The following is a 22,763-nucleotide window of genomic DNA, read 5'->3' on the forward strand; positions in this document are numbered from 1 at the left end:
CCTGACACACATAGATCTTTCAAAGCCTAAGAAAATATTTAATTTACATTCAGTATGCCTGGAAAGGTCTTCCAGATCATTTTGACCCCAGCTTACTTGTATGAGTTCCCTTGTCAGAAGAATTAGCTTCTAAATTTGTTGCTTAGGAAAAGAATGCAATTAACACTCCAGGGGATCTACACAGAGAACAACTTTATCTCTCAAAAAAAGAATACACATTTTATGTTTTGATAAACATAGATAATTAACAACTGTGAGTTTCCATTTTCTAGCACTTACAAGTTTGCTCTGGTTAAAAAATAATAGCTTGACTTTTTGTAGATATTAAGATGCCATAAAACAAAAGCTTACTTATACTGAGTTGCAGAATTAATGGAAAAAGGGTCAAGCTGAATATTTATTATGGAATTAATGGCTATTGAAATATGTTGAAAGGACTATAAGGTGCAAAATGGAGTAAAATATGAACTCAGAAAATTCTGACTAAAGAATAAAAATACTTTCTGAAACTCACCAGATAAGCAATCAGGATATTTTTTAAATTTAATTAAACATTTGGTTAATGAACTAAAATAGAGTAACATAACTGCTGGGAACCAAATTAAAATAAAAGTGGAAGAAATATTAGGCAACTTTGAGAGAAATTATAAAACAAGGAGGGAAAAGAGAAGAGACTTGGAAGATGTATCACATCTATGAGGCAAATAATAGGAATTCTAGAAAAAAAAAAAAATAAAATGATGGAAAATAACTGAGAGCAATGGAATATTTATCTGAGCTAAAAGGGGACTTTAGTTGCATATTTTATAGGACCATTAATTCCTAAGTTGTTGAACATATACACACCTAAAGATAAATTTGTTTGTTTGTTTGTTTGTTTGAGAGAGAGAGAGAGAGAGAGAGAGAGAAAGGAAAGAGAGACGGAGATGGGGCAGAATCTTAAGAGAGAGAGCAAGAGAGATTCTTAAGGGAACTTTTAAGAATTCTTAAGGGAGAGAGAGAGAGGGAGAGGGAGAGGGAGAGAGAGAGAAAGAGAGAGAGAGAGAGAGAGAGAGAGAGAGAGAGAGAGAGAGAATATTAAGTAGGCTCCATACCCAGAGGGAGCCTACCTGGGGCTTGATCACATGACCATGAAATCTTGACCTGAGCTGAAATCAAGAGTTGGATGTTTAACCAACTGAGTCACCAGGTACCCTTCAGCATGGTTCAATTCTGGTTATAAGAATTAAAAGAAGGCTAAAGAATCTTCTTTTTGGTTACTACCAGTTTCTCATATCTTTACATGACAGAAAACAGAGAGTAGAAGCAAGCTTTCTTGTGACTCTTAGAAGGGCACTAATTCCATTCACAAGAGCTCCATCCTCATGAATTTATCTAATCCTAATTAACTCCCAAAACTCTGTCTCCTAAATGCCATCACATTGAAGAACAGGGTTTCAACATATAAATTTTGGTGAGAATACAAATATTCAGTTAATAACATGTTCTACTGAATAATTCAATAACATTATAAAAATTAATCAAAGTAACTATAAAGGAGGAATAATAACAGGAGAAGAAATCATAATATAGAAAACCACAAGTGAAGAGATTGTAAGAGGTTAACAAAAAACCCTTACAAAATCTATGCAGTAAATCTCCAATAATATTTTTCAAGAAAAAGTGAAAAGAAAATAATATTAGGAAGAAAAAAGGGCATGATTTTATTACTTAATAGATAATAGTATTTCCTCCTTTGATAATGGAAAACTTGACATGTTTTTCTTATAGAATATTTATTTATAAATAGTCATAGATGTTAGACGTAATTTATATTTGAATATAGTTACTGTTATAAATGTAGCTATAGGCATTTACTAAAATGTTTTCTATGTAATGTTTCTTCTTACCACTAATACAAAATAAATAATGACAGGATAAAAGTTATAATTATTTTAAATTGAAATTCTTTTAGGTAATAATATGGGTTGTAAGGATCATTTATTGTAATATTTTATTTGTTCATTTTAATGAAAATTTAAGTTCGCAGAGAATTTTTCTGATATTGTAAAGTTCTGAGAAGAAGATAAAAGAGATACATCATAAAGTATGTACAGTGGAATATATCCACATGTTTTATGGATTTTTATTTTAACAACATGGTATACTAAAAAAACCCCACAAAGTTGAAAGTTTGGAATTCATTTGTAATTGTTATTTTATTACTTCTCTTCTGGATCCCATGACAGTTTTTAGCATGTCTGAAATGTTACAGATTCTGTGGCACTCAGCTGGAGGTCTTCTCATAAACTTGACACATTGCCACTTATTGTTAAACATTATGCTATTTTCCAGTCAGTCTTCATGACAGCGTTCATGTCCCAATCAACTTGAATAAATTTTGCATAATGTTATATCTAACATCATATTCAACATTTTAATAACTTCAAGATATGTCAGTATATATATTTAGCAATTCTGTCAAAAATCATTTAGTTTTGTTTAATACGATAAAACTTTTAAAACTCAATCTATTCCCTGGGATCCATATTATAATACATTTAAATTTCTTCCTATTTATTTATTTGTTTGTTTATTTATTTTTAGAGAGAGAGAGTGCGTATGAACTGGGCAGTGGCAGAGAGAATCGCAAAGAGTCTGGGATTCTCTGTTGATAGCATGGAGCCGGACACGGGTTTCAATTTCACCAACTGAGAGATCATGACCTGAGTAGAAATCAAGAGTCTGAGGCTTAACCGTCTGCACCACTCAGATGTCCCTATTTATTTTTGAATTATTATTTTGTGAGTGTAATTGGCATAGTTATGTTTGGTTCAGGTGTACAGTGTAGTGATTCAACTCTACATGATACGCTATGCTCACTCTAAGTGTAACTACCATCTGTCTCCGTACAACGTTATTATATTATTATTTGCTATATTCCCTATGCTGTGCCTTTTATTTCTATGACTTCTTTAATCCCTAATTAGAAGCCCACTCCCTTTCACCCATTTTGCCCTTCCCCTGGCCCTCTTTCCTCTACCAACCATCAGTTTGATCTCCGTGTTTACGACTCTGGTTCTACTTTCTGTGGGCTTGTTCTTTGTTTTGTTTTCAGATTCCATGTATGAGTGAAATCGTATCTGTCTTTGTAACTCTGACTTACTTCACTTAGCATAATGCCTCTAGGTCCATCCATGTTGTTGCAAATGGAAAAATCTCATCCATTTTTATGGCTACATAATATTTCATTGTGTGTGTACATGTGTATACATACACATACCTACCGTACCATCTTCGTCCATTCATTTATCAATGGGCACTTAGGTTGCTTCCGCATCTTAGCTATTATAAATAATGCTGTGACAAACATAGGGGTACCTATATCTTATCAAATTACTGTATGTGTTTTCTCTTAGTAAATACCCAATAGTGAAATTTTCAGTTCATCTAATATTTCTATCTTAATTTTTTGAGGAAACTCCATATTCTTTTCCACAGTGTCTGTACTTATTTACATTCTCACCAACATTATACAAGTATTCCTTTTTCTCCACATCCTTGCCAACACCTGACATTTCTTATCTTTTTGGTGTTAGCCATTCTGACAAGTGGAAGATGGCATCTCATTATGGATTTTTGTGTTTTTTAAGGTTTTTTTTTTATAATTCAAGTTAGTTAACATACTGTGTAACATTAGTTTCAGGTAATATTAGATTCAACTCTTCCATACATCACCCGATGCTCATCACAGCAAGTGCACTCCTTAATCCCCATTACCTATTTTACCCTTCCCCCAGCCTACCTCTCTTTTGGTAACTATCCATTAGTTCCCTATAGTTAAAGGTGTTTCTTGGTTTGCCTCCCTTTGTCTCTCTCTTTTTTAAAAATTTCCCTTTCCTCATTTGTTTTGTTTCTTAAATTTGATTTACATTTCCTGCTGATTAGCAATGTTGAGCACCTTTTCATGTGTCCTTTGGCCATCTGTATGTCTTCTTTGGGGATATGTCTATTCAGGTCCTCTGCCCATTTTTTAATTAGATGTAACCAATAAGGGGTCAATATCCAAAATATATAAATAACTTATAAGACTCAACACCTAAACACCAAGCAAACAAAACCAAGCATATTTATTTATTTATTTATTTATTTAAATATAATTTGTTGCCAAATTGATTTCCATACAACACCCAGTGCTCATCCCAAAAAGTGCACTCCTTAGTGCCCATGACCCACTTTCCCCCCTCTCCCATCCCCCATCAACCCTCAGTTTGTTCTAAGTATTTAAGAGTCTCTTATGGTTTACCTTCCTCCCTTTCTGTAACATTTTTTCCCCTTCCTCTCCCCCATGGTCTTCTGTTAAGTCTCTCAAGATCCAAATATGAGTGGAAACATATGGTATCTGTCTTTCTCTGACTGATTTATTTCACTTAGCATAATACCCTCCAGTTCCATCCACATTGCTACAAATGGCCAGATTTCATTCTTTCTCATTGCCAAGTAGTATTCCATTGTATATATATACCAAATCTTCTTTATCCATTCGTCAGTTGATGATATTTATTTTTAAAGAATACATTCATTAATGAGTGAAAGAATAAACATCCACTTTTTTGACTACTGGATAAAGCACTCTTGTCCCTTGCTTAAACATACTGAGTCGTATTTATGAACTTCAAAGACTCACATATGATGGGCTACTTCATGGTCTCTTCTAAAACCATTAGTTTAAGTGTGAATTTTCTGAGTGTTCTGAAATCTGTTAGTTTTACTTGTGGTAGTTAATGAAATATTTTAAAACCATCTTATTAAATATTATATAAATTATAATTTGAAAAAGAAAGAGTGTTTTTCTATAAAATCATTGTTGAAATATTCTTAAAATTTGTAAAGACTTTCAAACTAGCTATATATGCCGAGTATATAATGGAAAAAATAATTAAAACTATAAAATTCTATGCACAGGGGTGCCTTGGTGGCTTAGGCGGTTGAGTATCTGACTCTTGATTTCAGCTCAGGTAATGATCCTAGGGTCATGGGATTGAGTCCCATGTTGGGCTCTGTGCTGGGCATGGAGCCTGCTAGGGATTCTCTCTCACTCCCCTTCTGCCCCTACCCCCCGCCTCTCTCTCTTTGTCTAAAATGAAAAAAATGAAAAAAAAAGAATTCTATGCACACATCATTTCACAAGTGTTTTTATGTTCTTTTTCATGTTTGTTGTTAAGTTCTTGATCATTTGTAAAGAAATAATTTAAAGATGAAAATATCAGTAGATGAAGTTTAGATATGTCTTCTTCAAGAATTTTTCCCGAGAACTATTATAATGAAAACATATTTAATTGAATTATCTGCCTATAAAAATCTTGGCGAAAATGTACATTATGCATTTCTAAAATATGTTTAAATTAGATATATATGTCTTTAAAAGGGTTTCTTAACTTATCAACTGGAGTATCCTCAGACTCCCACAGTATTTGTTGATTTGCAGTGAAATCTAGTTTGGTAGGGTTATGCCCATTATTAATGATGTTCATCATATAAAAACTACATGTTTTATTAGTCCTATCATAAGCCTGTTTTATTGTAAATATACATGTAAGACTTAGAAACTACCACGTTCTTCTCATCTACCTTTATCCTGTAAAAATACATGGCTTTTCCTTCAGGGCCACCACTCTTCCTACAGGAGGATGGATTTTTAAGCAATGCAAATGAAAGGACCCCCATGCAAATTCTTCATAGCCTACCTTCATATGTTAATGGAGTACTCAATACTGGGCCTTCTATGAGGGATGAAAGACTAGTATGTCTGGGTGTTGTAAGCCAATAACTAAATATTTGAAAGGCAAATAAGCAAACAAAGCATAGGAAAAAGGCATGGTACTAATAGCACTCTCCCTGCTCTCCTACACAAGGCCCCAAAAAAGTTTTAAAATCTGTATATCATGCAGGTCTAGATGGAAGTTGGTGCTAATTTCTTTGGATCAAGAAACAGGATTGCTTATAAGCATTGATTTCCAGGTGGTTTGCTTGCCTCCCTTGCTAGAAATTAATGAGGTTTGAATTTGGTCTTAAAATGTGACGTGGACAAGTTTCATTATATCCTACAAAATTTCTGCCATCTGAACTCACACCACATATTTCCATTTTATTTCTCCATTAAGCAATGGGTCCCTCACACATCCTTCTAGGTTAGTTTTTTCCACCTTTCATAAGGGAATTCTACAAGTGTAGAGCTCTCTTTAGTATGTTTTCAAATATGTTAAATTGGTGAGGCTATACTATAGAGTTTACTTGTATTTAGAAGACAAAGCATGCTCCTAATACAATCACACCACATATTATAATTTCTCTTTAGTTAACTCTCTATTTTAAACATAGGCATGGTTATTATTTAGTGTTGTTTCTCAGTGAGAAAGTGTCCCTCCTCTTAGACACAATCATGTTTTCTCTGGCCCTCTAATGACTTGTATATTTCTGACCTTCCCACCTCTTTTCTCTGTCTTTAATCTCACCTTGGCTTCTTGATCCTTCTTATATAGAATTTAAATGCAAGTCTGTGGGAAATCAAACAGTTATGTCCTGGGTTCAGAGATTATAGGGAATGTGTTGCAAAGCAGAGAACTGCTTTCTGGCCTGGTTACTGACCAAACACGTTCTGCTAGGGACCCTTATGTCTTCGTCCTGATTTATAGCAGTGAAGGCCTGGACCTAGGTACCTCTGTCCATTTGCCTTGTTCACAAGGCCATGCAGTATTACAGATCAGTCCTTTTCTACATTTTGCAACCTGAATTATTTCCAGTGGGTTAAAAAAGGCATCCCAAGAGTCCGTCCTTGGGCACCGAAGAGAAGCTCCCATGCTTGTCCTAGGGAGAGGGCTTACTGAGAAGGCCAAGAAGAAACTGCCATTTTTAACCCATAGTAAACACTGGAAAAGTTTTACAGGGGGAGTTACCCAATTTTGTAATTTAGGTAGTTGGTAGAGGGCATTAAGAGAAAACAGTAAAGACAGAAATCTGTGTTGCTCTAAGTGACATTCCAACACATCTAGTCTTTACCTAGGTAAAAGTCCCTGACTGGGTTTTAATTTAATTGGATGCTGGTTTTGGCTGGCTCCAAGTGGAGGTCTCGAGGCCAGAAGTGGCTAGACCAAAGATGTGGAGGAGGTCACATTAGACCCATGACGAGGAAACCTCACTTGGGAGTCTTAAGATTGACAGCTGTGCTGGTGATTTAGGTGGCTGTCCTGTGCCCAAGGCAGACAACTTTGTATAAGGACAGGAATAAAGAGAGGGTATCAAGTTTCTGGGTCTTATTACCATTCCGAACAGGGCACTAACTTCCAGCCAAAAGGCAGGCTTTCCTCCTCCCTGTAGAGTAGCCAAGGGCAAGAGGATTGCAGCCTGCGCAATTGACAAGAAAGTGTTCCAATAAGACCCTACCCCTTGAAGAGCCCCTAACATGAGAGTAAAGAAGAAAAGAAAAATTTGTCATCAAGTTTGCACCGGCTCAGAGTCCTGATGAAAAAGACTCGGAGCCCTGTAGCATTTCTACCCCTATCGGAATATGAATTGTCTGTGTGGCACATCCCTCTTGATTTCAAAAGTCCAAACAGCATGCTGAGCCGCGGGGAAAGCATGTTTTTGTTAAGGCCTTTCAATCGCAATGGGTCATTTCATATCCATTTCCTTTTGCTTCAATTATAGACTTATAAAGGAGCTTTGGACACTGTTCTCAGCAACCCTTTGTTTCAATTCCTTAAAGACAATAAAAGGGAGGAACTCATGCCTATGTTGATGTCCAGCAGTGGTAATGATGGGGAAGGCATGAAACACCCCAGCAGCATATCCCTCTTGTAAATGTTGCTGCATGGCTAATGGTTTATGTCCCTCCAATATAGGTATTGGCTTTAAGTGATCAGGAGGAATAGGGACAGGAGGAAGTGGGGGGAGGCAGGTGTTAAGCTTTCTTTCTTAATTTGTTCCTTCTCTGGAGATACATTAATGGTTATAATGCCAGATGGAGTAAACTCCAGGTCACTAAAATGAAGTGGGAACCTTCTCTCCCTTTTCATGTTTTCTTGTTAAAATTTTCTCCACTTGTTTCCATAGATTTAAATCAACTGTACCGTGGTCAGTAAACCAGGGGCAGGCATCTCACATTGTTCATAACAATTTACTTAATTGATCTTTTTTAACAGACAGAGCCACCTTTAAAAGCTGCTGTAAAGTTTTAAAATATAATAGCAGTTCCTTTATCATGTTTTGGACCATGGTAGAGAAAGAGAAAAGAAATACTCTCACTGAAAACTAGACATGTTGGCAGCTATCCCCAGTGGGTACTGCTGTCCCTTACTGGGATGAGGTCTGTCTGAAGTGAGGACAATTTTGCTTTCTTCTCCTGAACATTTCACTTTCTTCTCCTGAACATGTTGATTCTGCTGCCTGAAAATCTTCCTCCCAAGGCTATCACTGTCACATCAGGGTCACCAATTGTGAGTATGGCTTTTGGCTTTGTCAAGCAAGGCCGAGATGGCAGAAAGGATTACTCAGGACTCCGCAAGTCAAGAGAGGTGAGAGGGAGGCTAAGGGAAGTCTCCCTGAACTACTCCCAAGCTCCCGTATTAATTGAGCATACATTTAAGGAAACATTGTTCAATACTCAGGGAGCTATGTGCCAGTAAGAACATATAGAAAATGTGCAGAAAAACAAGACAGGGTAAACATATTCTATGTGATAACATGGTCGGCAGGACCAAACCCCCAGATATACATTAACGAGATAAGAAGTGAGTGCCCCGTAAATATACATTAACTAGATAAATGAAGCATGCCCCGCTGTTTTCAGCAAGGCCAGAAAGCAGTATTCTGCTTTGCAATGTGTTCTCTATAGTCTCCTAACCCAGGATATAGCTATTTGATTTCCCACACAAGTCATTTTTGTTTGTTAAAAAAAAAAAATGTCAAACATACTCCTTCAAATTCACTCCCTATCTTCCTGCTATTCTGGCTATTCTCTTAACAGCCTAAATGATCCCCAAATTCTGGTTCAGTTTTCTCATCTGACACTTCTCAGTTTACTTTGCCTCTGTTTCTATCCGTACACTGAATGAGCTATCATTAAGGTCAGCAATTACCTCTATTAATTGAAATTTAAAGATTTTTTTATGTAACTTTGTATCATCATTCCACACATTTGATAATTTGTCCAGATTGAAACACTCTCCATCCATAATTCCCCAAGCTTTCCTTACAAGTATAGCTACTTTCCCTCAGGCTTCTTTTAGAATTTACAGATCTGCCTTTTATCCTGGAGCTTCTAAAAATGTAGGCCCTGCTACATTTATGTGGATACTGTTGTCTTCAAGGGGGTAATGCCTCTGCCTTTGGCAATAACTGCTGTCAGTATTTAGGACCCCCAAATACTTAGTACCTCCTCTGTCGCAGATCTTACATCTGAATCACTGGTATGGCATCTTTAACATCCCCAAATCATCTAAAAACACTATATACAAAGCTGAAAATTTGATCTTCTCTGTACAATTACTTTCTCTTCCTCATCATAATGAGCAGGACCATTTACATCTAGTTCACAAGTAATAAACCTGAGCATCATCTCTACCTTCACCACTCTGACCTTCCCCAAATCAATCTACCACTGTGGCATGTCTTACCTCCTAGACAACACTCAAGTGACTCCTGTCTTCTATTTTAACTGGCAAAACATCTGGCTGTGATGCTTTAAGACAGACAAAATTGCCCGCTACCTAAATTTTCATTTGGCAAGCTACATATCACCCTAGCTTCAGTTTCCTCATCTATAAAAATAAAATTAATAATTTTATTATTAGTCATGCGATTCCAGTTTTCTCTCCAAGTTCATTTCCAGATTGGTCAGTTACTCTTGCTTCTTCCTGACTTAGGACCTTCCCTGGTCTCACATTCTGAGGTAGGATCCCTGCTTATATGCTTTGTCAGTTCCGTGTATTTCCCCTTCAAAGCATTGTCAGGGTTTGGAATCACATGCATATCTTATTTTGTTTATGCTTATTTGTATCACTCATCCACCAAGTTTCATGAGGGAAAGACTATGCTTTACAACTCACCATCATAACTCCAAGGTCTAACACAGTGTATGGCTTATAGTAGGAATTCAGCTAATATTTTTATAATGGATTTATGCACTAGTAGATGGATGAATGGACTTTAAACATGTTGTAACTTTATTTCTTTTTCAGAGGAAACCACCACATACACAATTCTACAGAAAACTCCTCTATATAAAAGGCTGTTTTGATATTCTTTTGCTTGTCCTCTAGTTTAAATAATTATCAAGATAAACAGAACAGAAACCTCTTAGATATTTATTTAAGGGGGGAATAATTCATTGCTCATTTGTGATAGCAAAATGCCAGTAGAGCAAATAGAGTCAGTATAAGGATTTTGGCAATAAAATCAAAATACCTGAAAATAGTAGATTTATTTTCTATGTAGTTGTGCAAATAGTAGAACAATCATTTTTTAAGCACTATCTGCTGGGTGCATATTATGTTCCAGATTATAACTCAGGGCTAAAATAGTGGGAAAAAATGTTAGATGAAAGTCTCATTACCAGTTTTTCTGTGTGAGAACCCTGACTTAATCACCTACTACATGCCCTGGAAAACTTCTTTAATCTCTATTTGGTTCTCTCTCTCTAATGATGAACAGAAGGTAATACCATCTATCTTCCAGGATCATTTTGAGAATTAAATAAATATAAGGAATTTAGGATTATAATCTGTGTAAAGGACAGTGCTCAGCATAAAGGAAGTTTTATAGAAGACATATATTATCATAAACCATATTTTGTAGCCTTAGAGCATAGCTTGCAATTGAATGAGAGAAAAACAATAGACACCAAAGATATATTGTGTTATTGATATTGCATGGAAGTACTAGGTTTTATGGAATCCCAGAAGTAGGATGTCTGACCTGAATTTGCGGGTGCAAAGGAAGCTCGATTCATAGTGTCGCATCAAATAGCATCTGACGGATGAGCCCAAGTTAGTTCATGATAAATGGGAACAGCCCTCCAGATGGTAGCATATAAAGAGTGGGAGTGTGCAGTTGGCTTGACTTGGTGTGGTGAAAGCCCCGGGTCCATGCTGTCAAACTAGATGGAGCCAAAAATTTACACCAAAAAGGAAAAATACCTCACACTCAGCTACCTGTGACTTACAATGCAACAACACTTGAGCTTTCCCTTAACTATCCATTTATTCACAAGCACATTTTGTCTCAAAGAAAATGATTGTCGATTAGTAAACAAACACTTAAACAATTCAAATGTTTAAAAATATAAAATCAAATTCCTTTTGATAGGGATCGTGATACCATTTTCCCCCTTTCCTTTCCACTACCTTCCTCTTTTTCCCCCCCTTGCTTTCATTCTTTCTCAATTTCTTAATTTCCTTCTTTCTTCTTCTTTTTTTAATAATGTCTGTTTTCCTTTGCTTATATATTTTTTTTCTTCTTTAGTCTTGTAGCAATTCTAAGAATTCAAGATTGTTAAACTCAATCTAGTCTTGTAGTTGGAACAAAATTTTATTTCTCATTAACACAAATACATACATACAATGTTTGCTAAGAAACAGAAATGAATAATAAAAACAATATGAAGTATGTGGAAAGGACAGGAAAGAGTAGAGATCATTCCAGTTCTCTACCACTGGTTTTAATACCAATTCAGAGTGTTAACATTAGGCATCTGCAATTTAAGAGAAATCACTCAGGAATGGTGACAGAACTTTAGTCAAAATAAGGTGTTATTGTATATGCTTGTTAAACAGAGATTTCTATGTGCAGATTATCTTGAAAATATAAATTCTGATTCCCTGAATGTTACATGTGCAACTCCACCAGAACAAGGAATTGGCGGGAATGCTTTGTTGCTTTTTTCTATCAGAGTATCCACTTTGTTTTGATAGAGTTTATTTTTAATTGTTAATTATGTTTGTTTTGGGCCCTTGAGTCTATTAAAGAGCAATGTGTGTGTACCTCAATTTTATGAAGTCCATAGCTGCCTAAATCTAAATCTAAATGTCCAACCTGATATTCTAAGCCACATTTATATCTGAAATTTTTTTTAAATTTTTTTCTTTAACGTTTATTTATTCTTTGAGAGACAGAGAGAGACAGAGCATGAGCAGGGGAGGAACAGAGAGAGAGAGAGAGAGGGAGTCACAGAATCTGAAGCAGGCTCCAGGCTCTGAGCTGTCAGCACAGAGCCCGATGTGGGGCTTGAACCCATGATCTGTGAGCTGTAGTCGGACACTTAACCGACTGAGCCACCTAGGTGCCCCTATATCTGAAATTATTAATCTCACTAATTGACTACGTAGAAATAAGTAAGTGAAAGTGAAAAAATGGCAGTCAAATGGTCTGCTGAAATGAATAATCTATTTGGCATATATGCAAAAGTCTCCTGTGCAAACTACATATTGCATGTTCATTATTTTTTTGATTAAATGTTTCAGTTTCCTCTTAAATATTAATTCCTCGTATCATGATTTGAAGTAAATCATCAAGATCTGTCAACTTTTTCCCTTTGTAATACTGGGTTTGGAGTGAATTCAATAGCCCTTAGTCCTGAGTGTTGCCTTAGAGTCATTTTATTCCTAGTGAGTGGAACTATGTGCTGACAAACTTGTCCTTACACTTTGCCAGTATTGAAACTGTTACAAAGGGATTATGAGATTTATCCAGGGCCAGAGTGCTAGTCATTGACTAGTTGGCTGAAAATTATGTTGCAGATGCCTGGTTCTTAACCCAATTGGCTGTGTAACATCCCTAGAGAACATTGGTGCTAAAAGATTCAGGCTGTTTCAATTTACTCTTTTAATTAAAACATAGCACTGGAGAAGAAACAAATAAAAAAGATGAAAGCAGAGCTTAAAATATCCTCTAGCTCACCCTCAGTATTCTTTGTTATAATTCTGCAGTAAGGCTCCACCAGCATATCTCTGAACAACTGCCACTTTTTCTTTTTCATTATGCAACATGCCACATTTACAGGCTCAAAATGATACTTTACATTCCATTTCCTCAACATAGCATCATTAGAGGAAGCACATAATTCCACACACTGACACCTAGAAAATGCAATGCATTGTGTTACATCATTATACTTCCTCGTTTAGTTAGAAACTGTAGATGAAAGAATCCATCATCAACTCTTACCGAGCACAAAGTGTTCAGAACCTATCAAAAAGAGGCAGGGCTTAATAGTAGAATGATAGAACTTGTTTTCAAGAGAATGGTGTTGGGGCGCCTAGGTGGCTCAGTCAGTTAAGCATCCAGCTCTTGGTTTTGGCTCAGGTCATGACCCATGGTTAGTGGGTTCGAGCCCCGTGTCAGGCTCCGTGCTGCCGCTGCTGGTGTGGAAACTGCTTGGGATTCTCTATCTCCTCTCTCTGCCCCTCCCCTCTCTCCCAAAAGAAATAAACTTAAAAAAGGAGAGAGAGAATGATGTTAAAGAGGGAAGGACTAAAAGCGCAATGTGGTCTAAATGATTTATATGTATAAGAACAGATCTCCCTTCCTCCCCAAGAAAAGCACATCCCAGATTTGAAGGTATTAAATGAAAAATAAAATTGGGGAGAATTATTTTAGTTTTCATTATGTATTCATTCATTCAACACAAACTGCCTCTGTGCTAAGCTTTAAAGAATTAGACAGACATGCCTCTTCCCCAGAAGTAGCTTATATTCTATGAGATGAGGCAGATGACATTTATTTCCCTATATAGAAGTCAGATACTAATAAGTCATAAGTGTCAGTAAGGAAAATCCCGGACATTAAGAATTTGCTATTCAGAGAGCTTGAGTATGTGACTTGTGAAATTTGGACACACTGCATTTTTTCCAGATATTTTATAACAATAATGAAAATAAACATATATTTACAAGGAGAAAATAATTGAAGTAATTAATTCTGGATGAAAATCTAATTAAAATATAAAGGCAAAAAAACAGGTTATTGCTCTGGCAAACTTATTGTGTCTGCTTAAATGTCTATCATTAATACAGGTTTAGATATGATCAGTACCTATAATTAATGGTAATTAGAATTATACAGCAATGTGCTAAGGTTTCACCATCTTCCTTGGCTTTTGTAGAAATATTCCAAATACTTCTACATATTATTTATCTGTGTTATTAATACAACTAACACAAGTGTGTTCTTATTTGAGAGAGATGTGCATATATTGAGGGCAATAAAACCTTAACAGGGTATGACAGTAACATAGATTCTGTAGCCAGAAACACTGTATGTGAATATCAGCTTTGCCATTTAACTGAGTTACACAATACTGGACAAGATACTTAAACTATTTAGTGTCGGTTAACTCATCCATTAAATATAGGAAAATAATATTGTCTTATATGTTTTTGTAAGGATTCACTTACTTGATACATATATAAATGTACTAAAACAGTGCCAGCTTCACATTGAATATTCATTACAAAATGAGTGGTAAGGCTTATAGTAATACTGATGATGCTACAATATTGGAGACCGTCAAATTTAAACTTACAGAGTAAGATCAATAAATGGAATTGTGGACTATGATTTTTGTATTGTCCTGTGTTATATCAGTTAATGTCAAATTAGGAGAAAGAAACCATACAGTAATTTCGACAGGGGAATTTAATATAATTTTAATTACAACAGAAGATTAGGGGCACCTGGGTGGCTCAGTGAGTTAAGCCTAGGACTCTTGATTTCAGCTCAGGTCGTGATCTGAAGGTCTGTCCCTTGGAACCCCGTTCCAGGATCTGTGCTGGCAGCACGGAGCCTCTTTGGATTCTGTCTCTCTCTCTCTCTCTCTCTCTCTCTCTCTCTCTCTCAGAATAAATAAATAAACAATAAAAAAAATAATAGAAGATTAGAGTAAGAAGAGATTGGCTAGTAAGAAGTAGAGAACTCTATAGAAACAGCAGTCACTAGCTCTAGGGCTGAGACCCCGTGCCTGTAGGAGACTCCTTCCCCCCAGGCTGACATGCGGGCCTTGTTAGAGAAGTCACAGCTGTGGCTCATCGAATGGTAGAGAAGTATCTAACCCTTCTCTTACCCCTAATTCTAGCCTTAACCCTGTAGTAGAACCTGCCAAAACTCTGCCCTCTTGGGTGACAGGGAAAGCTGTCCTTTTGTGGGTGCTGTCGGCTGCCACGCACTGGAGGAGGAGGGCACTGGGGAAGTCTAGTGTGATTCAGGGGTCTGAGGGACTCTGCCATAAAACCTCACGGTGGTGCGGGAAGGCAGTGAGGAAGGTGCCTGCAGCCGAGGGCGCACAGGTGCGCACTGTAAGAGCCCTGAGTAGAAGAATCTGCAAGCAAGGGCTGGCGGAGCCGTAGAGACACTGCTAGGAGGCGGAGGGGGCTGCGTGCTCGGGGGAGTGCGCACAGGTGTGCACTGCAGGAGCCCGGAGTAGAAGAATCTGCAAGCGAGCGCCGGCGGAGCTGGAGAGACTCCGCTAGGAAGCGGAGGGGGCTGGGTGCTTGGGCAAGCTGCTGCCTGCTCTGTGTTGCCCTGCTGCAGCCCCAGGGATGGGCCCTGAAGGTGTGCCAACGCTTGCAAAAGTCGACTGCTGTGAGTGAGCAGAAGCGAACTGGGAAGAAAAACTTCCTGGAACGCCTCTTCAGTCCCTTCAACTGACAAAACTTCTTGCCAGCTGGAACAGGAAAAAAAAAATGCAGAAAGGCAAGTATCATTTTGACAGAGCAATCTAACAGGGTCATTTCGGAGCGGGAGGGCAATTTATCACTAACTGGCATGATACTACGAACAAAAATAATTGAATATGAAAACTTCGTATTTCTATTCTTTGTGCTAATTTATTAAACATACTTCATTCCAGTGTGGATCCTAGAAATCCTTATGAATTGAAAATCCACAGATACTATTTGCATTTATGGTAGTGATAACAAAATCTCTAAACTGATAACCAACCCTTAAGAAAATAGTGTGCTCTTGAGGGGACCCTCCACGGTATTGACTACAGGGAGGTCATCTGTTAGAAATCTATTCGTATTCACATATTTTAAAAGTTTTATTGAAAATTTTAAATGTATTTTCTGGAAATGTATTTTAATCCATAGAACGATACAAAATATGATTAATTTCATATGAACTCCCTGACTTCATTACCTTCCATTGTTCCCACTTCTCAGTCCACTCCAGCCACATGGAAAGCTTTGGGTTTCTCAAATATCTCAGGTTTCCCCATTGTTTCTGTTCTATAAAGAGGTAAAAGTCAAAGGGAAGAAGGACATAACATGGACATAAAGAGAAACTGAGAAAACAAATCTTGAGGGGAATTGTCAGTTTTTTCTTGCACTAGTCAGTATAGCGTCAAACAGAGGTATCCTCATTCTAATTAAGTAGTATTAGCTCATATATGGTTTCTAGGTTACTGTCAGAGTTAATGAAGTCTAACACAATTGTAGCACCTGGTGTGAGTTTTTTAAATATTTGAACCTGTCCTGATCTAATATCTATGTTTCCAAAGAACTACATCAGCTTTTCACCTGTAACATAACCTGTATTCCAGGCCTACCAAATGTAAGATTTCAGTAAAAAAAATACCCTGGTTTTAAAATGCTCTTTTCCCCCCCTCTTCTCCTTAGAATTTGTTTCCTATTTTATTCATTAGATGTTTCCTAGTACTTTCAAGTATGAGCTTATTCCCCACCTTTGTGTGTTCCTGTTCACATAGCTAACAGGCTACAGAAAGTCATTGTCTGAAATGAAAATAGTAAGTTTACAAATCAATATTCACTTCTAAACCTCATGTTCATGGAGAGAAAGAAGTGGTATCCTATTTAATCTCTCTTTTTAGGCACATTGTAGAGTGCTTGGCCCATAAAGTGCAGCAAATGTTGGTTAGAAAAAAAATAATGGGTGAAAGATAGAAGCATGTTACAGAAATTTTTCATTAGGAAGATCAAAGAGAATTTTGCTGAGTTAGTATCTAAACTGAATCATGGACATGGAGGATGAGTCAAGTAAAAGAAATAGCATCCCAAATTGCCAAAGACAAAGAAAATTTGAAGCGATATTAGAAAATATCAAGAATATGAGTCAAACTGTCTATTCTGGAATACTAATACTAAGGAAAAGTTAGAAATTAAAAAAAAAATAGCCTGTAATTAAACCCAGAAACATCACAAAAATATTCAGAGAAACAAAAATTTAAGGCCCAATCTGAGATAAATTTAGTTTTCTAGAAATTGTATGTAGAAGGTAAAGAACTTTAGGGGCACCTGGTGACTCAGTCAGTTGATCTACTTTGGCTCAGATCATGATCTCACGGTTTGTGGGTTTGAGCCCCGCATCAGGCTCTGTGCTGACAGCTCAGAGCCTGGAGCCTGCTTGGGATTCTGTGCCTCTCTCCATCTCTTCCTCCCTACCCATGCTCTGTCACTCTCAAAAATAAATAAAAAAACATTAAAAAACTTAAAAATAACTTTAAAAGTGTTTTAAGGAAATAGTAATAAATGTTAGAGCCATCTCTTATTTCACTAGACTGCTAAAATATAGCAATGTTTTACTACATCGCCAATGTTTTAGAATGAATATTATATCCATGTCTATGTTAAACGGTTTAAAAGAAGTAGTAATGGGGGCAGCTCAGTTGGTTAAGTGTCCAGCTTCAGCTCATGTCACGATTTCACGGTTGGTGAAATCGAGCCCCCCGCCTCGGGCTCTGTGCTCACAACTCATAGCCGGGAGCCTGCTTCAGATTCTGTCTCTTTGTCTCTCCCTCTCTGTCCCTCTCCTGCTTACTCTCTGTCTCCCTCTCCTAAATAAACACTAATTTTTTTTTTAAAGAGGCAATATTATTGCATTTTAATTTTCATTCAACCTCCAAACACCATGATACAAAATATAGTTATTTGTATATTTGTATATTTATATATGGTTATTTGAGATATGGGAAACTCACTTTCAAGTTAAAATAAATTTTTTTTAATTTATAAATTATACTCATATTTTCTTTAACTATATAGCATAAAAAGACCTTAATAGAAAGTATAATATTTTCTACATAACTTTACCATATTTAAAGATAAAATAACTAACTTCTGGTGAATGTTTCTCTCATCTAACAACCATCATCTTCATGAAGACAAGGATCGTGTCTTATTTATCTTGGCATTTCAACGCTTGCTTCAGTGACTTGCAAACTGGATGCACTCATACAGTGAAAAATAATAGTATTTATTGAGAATTTATTTTCTATGCAGTATACGTTGAATTACCATTCATAATTTTAGAAACAGCTGATGTGACAAGTATTGGCATCTTTCTTTTACAGAAAACTGAGTGAACAATTAAAAAAAGAAAACTCTTCTCAAGTCGGATCACTGGTAAGTAGCTAACCCAAAATTTGAATCTAGGCAGGCTAGTTCTCAAATATGATTCTGTAATTACCACAGGACACTCTTTCTAGAAGTGGAAAACAGGAAGACGATTAAAAGCATGGTTATTTTGGGGCGCCTGGGTGGCTCAGTCGGTTAAGTGGCTGACTTCGGACCAGGTCATGATCTCACGGTCCGTGAGTTCGAGCCCCGCGTCAGGCTCTGGGCTGATGGCTCGGAGCCTGGAGCCTATTTCGGATTCTGTGTCTCCCTCTCTCTGACCCTCCCCTGTTCATGCTCTGTCTCTCTCTGTCTCAAAAATAAATAAACGCTAAAAAAAAAAAAAAAAAGCATGGTTATTTTTATTTTAAAATTTAGGGCCAGCCATTACACATCTTACATAGGTTTTATATTTTTATAATGGTGATAAAGTCAGTATATGCCAGTCTTTCTTTATTTCAAAGTGTTTCAACATTTGTTTTGCAGTAATTAAATTTGAGTTTATATTTGATGTAATCTACCTGTATGTAGGACCTGTTGAGAAACAATTCTCCCTGGGTCTCATGTTTTTGTATATCTTGGGGGCAAAGCATGGGCTGTCTTTCTTCCAGACTTTTTTCATAGGATATTTTTATAGCAAACAGGCTTGAAAGATATACTGTCACCTTTAGAACAAAGGGAAAGTATACTAATTCCCCATTAGATGAGATTTGAACTCTCTAGACTCAGAGTTTTTCTCCCATAATATAATCCACCCTACGTATGTAGTTATCATCTGGCTCTCTTTGTGTCTCCCTGTAAAAAAATGGGACTTCAGGAACTTATATAAATCAGATAATCTGGCTACTGCTATTGATTGGCAATAAACTGTCTGTCTTTGACTTAGGAATCTCATGTCATCCACCAGCATACATGAAAACATGGCAAGCAAATTAATTAGCTTGTACATAGCACAAAATCTTACACCTTTTAAATTTCCTTTAAAAATCACATATAGTGTGATTTTTTTATTATATATTATTAAATGACTTATTTTTTTTTTAGGAAATAAATTTACTGATGTAGCTAATATTTTAAAGACCCAGGATTTGAATGATTAGAAGAGTCTGAAAACTCATCAAAATTTTGTATTTAATTTTCATATAGTTCAAATGCTTGAATCAATTTATTCCTGATCATATTTAATATGTATTGGACTGGTAATGAATACTTTTAAAACATTAGACCAGCTTTTCACAACAGGGGCCAATCTGTCTCCCAGGAAACATTTGGCAACAACTGAAGACATCTTTGGTACACATTGCCTGAGATGTATGCATTCATTGCTTGTCTCAACTGGGAGTGGTGGTGGCATTTTGTGGACAGAGACCAGGGATGCTATTAAATATTTTACATTGTACAGGACAACCTCCCATAATGAATTATTTAGTCCCAGGTGTCAATTATGGCAATGTTGAGAACCCAGATATACATAGATATGCATTCACATCTGAGTTGGAGAGATCTAATTTAATTCTCTCAATGGTAAGAATTAATCTGCATATAAAATTAGAAAAATATAAATCTCTATCTCTACATTTATCTATCCTATGTCTATAATACAGTATTTCATGAAAATCAAACCATAACACAAACAAGAGCAAGTAATCGGAAAACCAGTTTCTGTCATTTCGAAAATTTTAGATGTAACCTATTAGAAATATTAGAGGAATATGGTCAAGACTTTTTTTTAAATTTATTGGTTATGAGGTATAACCAATAATGTATATACAAAGAAGAAACTTTTATCATGTATGGGGATGGGTGGGTATAAATTTTAAAAATATATATATCCTGTATTTGATTACCTGACTCTATCCTGTTACTATAGAAACAGCAGTCATATATATCTCTTCGTTATTACAGCAATCTGTCAAGGAAATCCTGACATTCTGGAATTTGTGTACATTACTTTTAAAAATTGTAATACGGTGTTTGAATATAACCTGCTTTATAGAACGATCCTTAAACATCCATGACTTCACAAGTTATAGCTATAAAATTGTAAGTATGACCATATATGTATGCAAATATATGTGTGTATATATACGTATACATGCATATATGCACAACTATATATATAATTAGCTAACATAAACTGAAAATCTGTGTCATAGTGTCAAATAAAATTTGTCAAAGTTGATCTAATTGGTATAGTATTATCTGGTTCACAAGTGTGGACTAACAGTGTCTTCATTCGTGTCATCCAGTGTTAGGAGGATCCATCTACATATAATAAGAACTTTTAATTTTCAGGGGAAAATTAAGGTTTCAGAGACACCAAAAATAAATATGATATAGAAAGGGGCGCGGGAGCACAGGGGCTGCAGCAGGAGGAGGAGTCGGGAGGCCAGAGGTAGCAGGGCCTGGCAGCCTGGGTTGCAAGCCAGCAGCACGGCCTTGGCTTATGTGACTGGCACTGGCACAGCCTCTGTCTGGAGACAATTCAAGCTGACCAAGGAGGAACCTCTTCCCAAAAAGGTTTGAGTAAAAGAGACTTCATAGTTAATGCAGGAAATGAGTTAATTTTAAGATGAAAACAATATAAACTATTTGTCCAAGCTTTGGAGGGCAAGTACACAGATTTTTTTTTTACATGTTTATTTAGTTTGAGTGCCTCCAAGTAGGGAAAGGGTGGAGAGAGAGAGCAAGACAGAATCCCAAGCAGACTCTATGCTGTTAGCATGGAGCCTGACATGTGGCTCAATCTCATGACCTGAGCTGAAGTCAAGAGTTGGCTGCTTAACCCACTGAGCCACCCAGGCACTCCAGATTTTAATTATAATGATGGACCTGGCTTAAGGGAGTCTGATGAAAAACTAAAGCTTTAAGAGCCTGCACTCATGGAAGACATCCTTGTAATGTGACTAGCAACCAAGGAGCAAAAGACACAAGAGTGAACTACCGAAATGCAGTACCTCAGGCAAATCCAACAGCCTAGCAGTGCCCAACTGAGATCCACAAGATCTGAGACCCAGTGATCAACTTGTTTTTCCTAAAAATGAACAGACTTAAGGCAAACTGGAGCAAGTCCCAAATGAACTGAGTGCCTAGAAGTTTATGCCTGCTAGGTAAACAAATCATACTCCCCAGCCAAGACTTGAATGACCATCCCACTAGGAAAAAGCTATAGTAGGACAGCCAAGTACTTTCACAGCAAGACTTGGGCTATTTGAGACAAAGCCACAATCTTACACTTTCAGCTTATCATGACTAATGTAAAACTTATCAGATGAACCTTGTGTTTTAGCTTTTTTCTCTTTACCCTCCCCTTGCTTCAGAGTCCTGATGGTATGGGACTATTCCAAAGAAGTAGCCACCTCCCCAAAATTCCCCTTCTAGAGCATGTAGACACTTGAGAAATGTTTGTGTTGGAAGCAAATAGAAAAACCGAAGTCTCAAGTCTATGTGGCACACTGTGTCTTCAGATAGTTTGGAGGAATGAAAACCTAGAGACTTAAAATCGTGATTTGAACACGTAAAAGTCCAGTAAACTGTAAAAAGGGAACATGCATTGCTCTGAACCATGAGCATAGTGACTTAGAGACACTGTGTATCAGTTTTGCCAATAAGAATGTGGACTTTGTGACTCTTGAACTTCTGGGTCTACACTCGAATGAGCCAAACAGGCAAAGTGTGAATGGCAAAGTGTTGAATGCTTAACCAAGTGTTTCAAGAGCTTCGAAGTCAGCTGTCACAGGGACGTGTCGCACAACTTGAAGCAGAGTTGGCTTTACGGAAGAAAACAGCGAGGAACTTAAAAGCAGTCAGGATGCACTGAATGACTTCATCATTCAACTTGAGGAAGAAGTAGAGGGCATGCTGAGCACCAGGCTAGTTTTTCAGCAGCAACTGACAGGGACACGCCAGCAGCTGGCTTAGTACCAATAGCAGCAATCTCAGGTTCCAGCCCAAGTACCAGCAAGACTACACTTCTGAGCCTGAAGGACAGGCAGAGGCCACAGGGAAAGACTGCAGTCGGCTGCCAACGGTCCAAGTAATGGCAGTTCCTCCTGGCAGAGCACATCTAGGTCTGGATTTCGCAGGGGGAGGGACACAGCAGAAGATAGCTTTTTTTCTCCGGGGAATGGTAATAAATCCTCTAAGAGCTCAGAGGAGAGAACCTGCAGAGGAGGTAGTAGTTATGGAAACCAACTCAGTGTGGGGGTAAGTAAGTGTAGACTTTCCTGCGGGCAGTGAAAATTCTCTCACACACCACTCAAACGACACAGACTGCAATCATGACCCTCAAGAGGAGAAAAAAGTGCATGGGAAAGGTAACTGAACTACAGGTTCCTGCCACATTCAGAGTGGCTCAGGCTCAAGTGTAAATGTACAGGG

At 37.1% G+C, this 22,763-nt stretch overlaps 1 pseudogene; it reads left to right on the forward strand.

The window, feature by feature from the left end:
- The first annotated feature begins 17,608 nt into the window (after positions 1-17,608).
- Positions 17,609-21,497, forward strand: LOC122468096 (annotated as a pseudogene).
- Positions 21,498-22,763: the final 1,266 nt, after the last annotated feature.

The sequence above is a fragment of the Prionailurus bengalensis genome, chromosome B3 (assembly GCF_016509475.1).
Source record: "Prionailurus bengalensis isolate Pbe53 chromosome B3, Fcat_Pben_1.1_paternal_pri, whole genome shotgun sequence".
Lineage (NCBI taxonomy): Eukaryota > Metazoa > Chordata > Mammalia > Carnivora > Felidae > Prionailurus > Prionailurus bengalensis.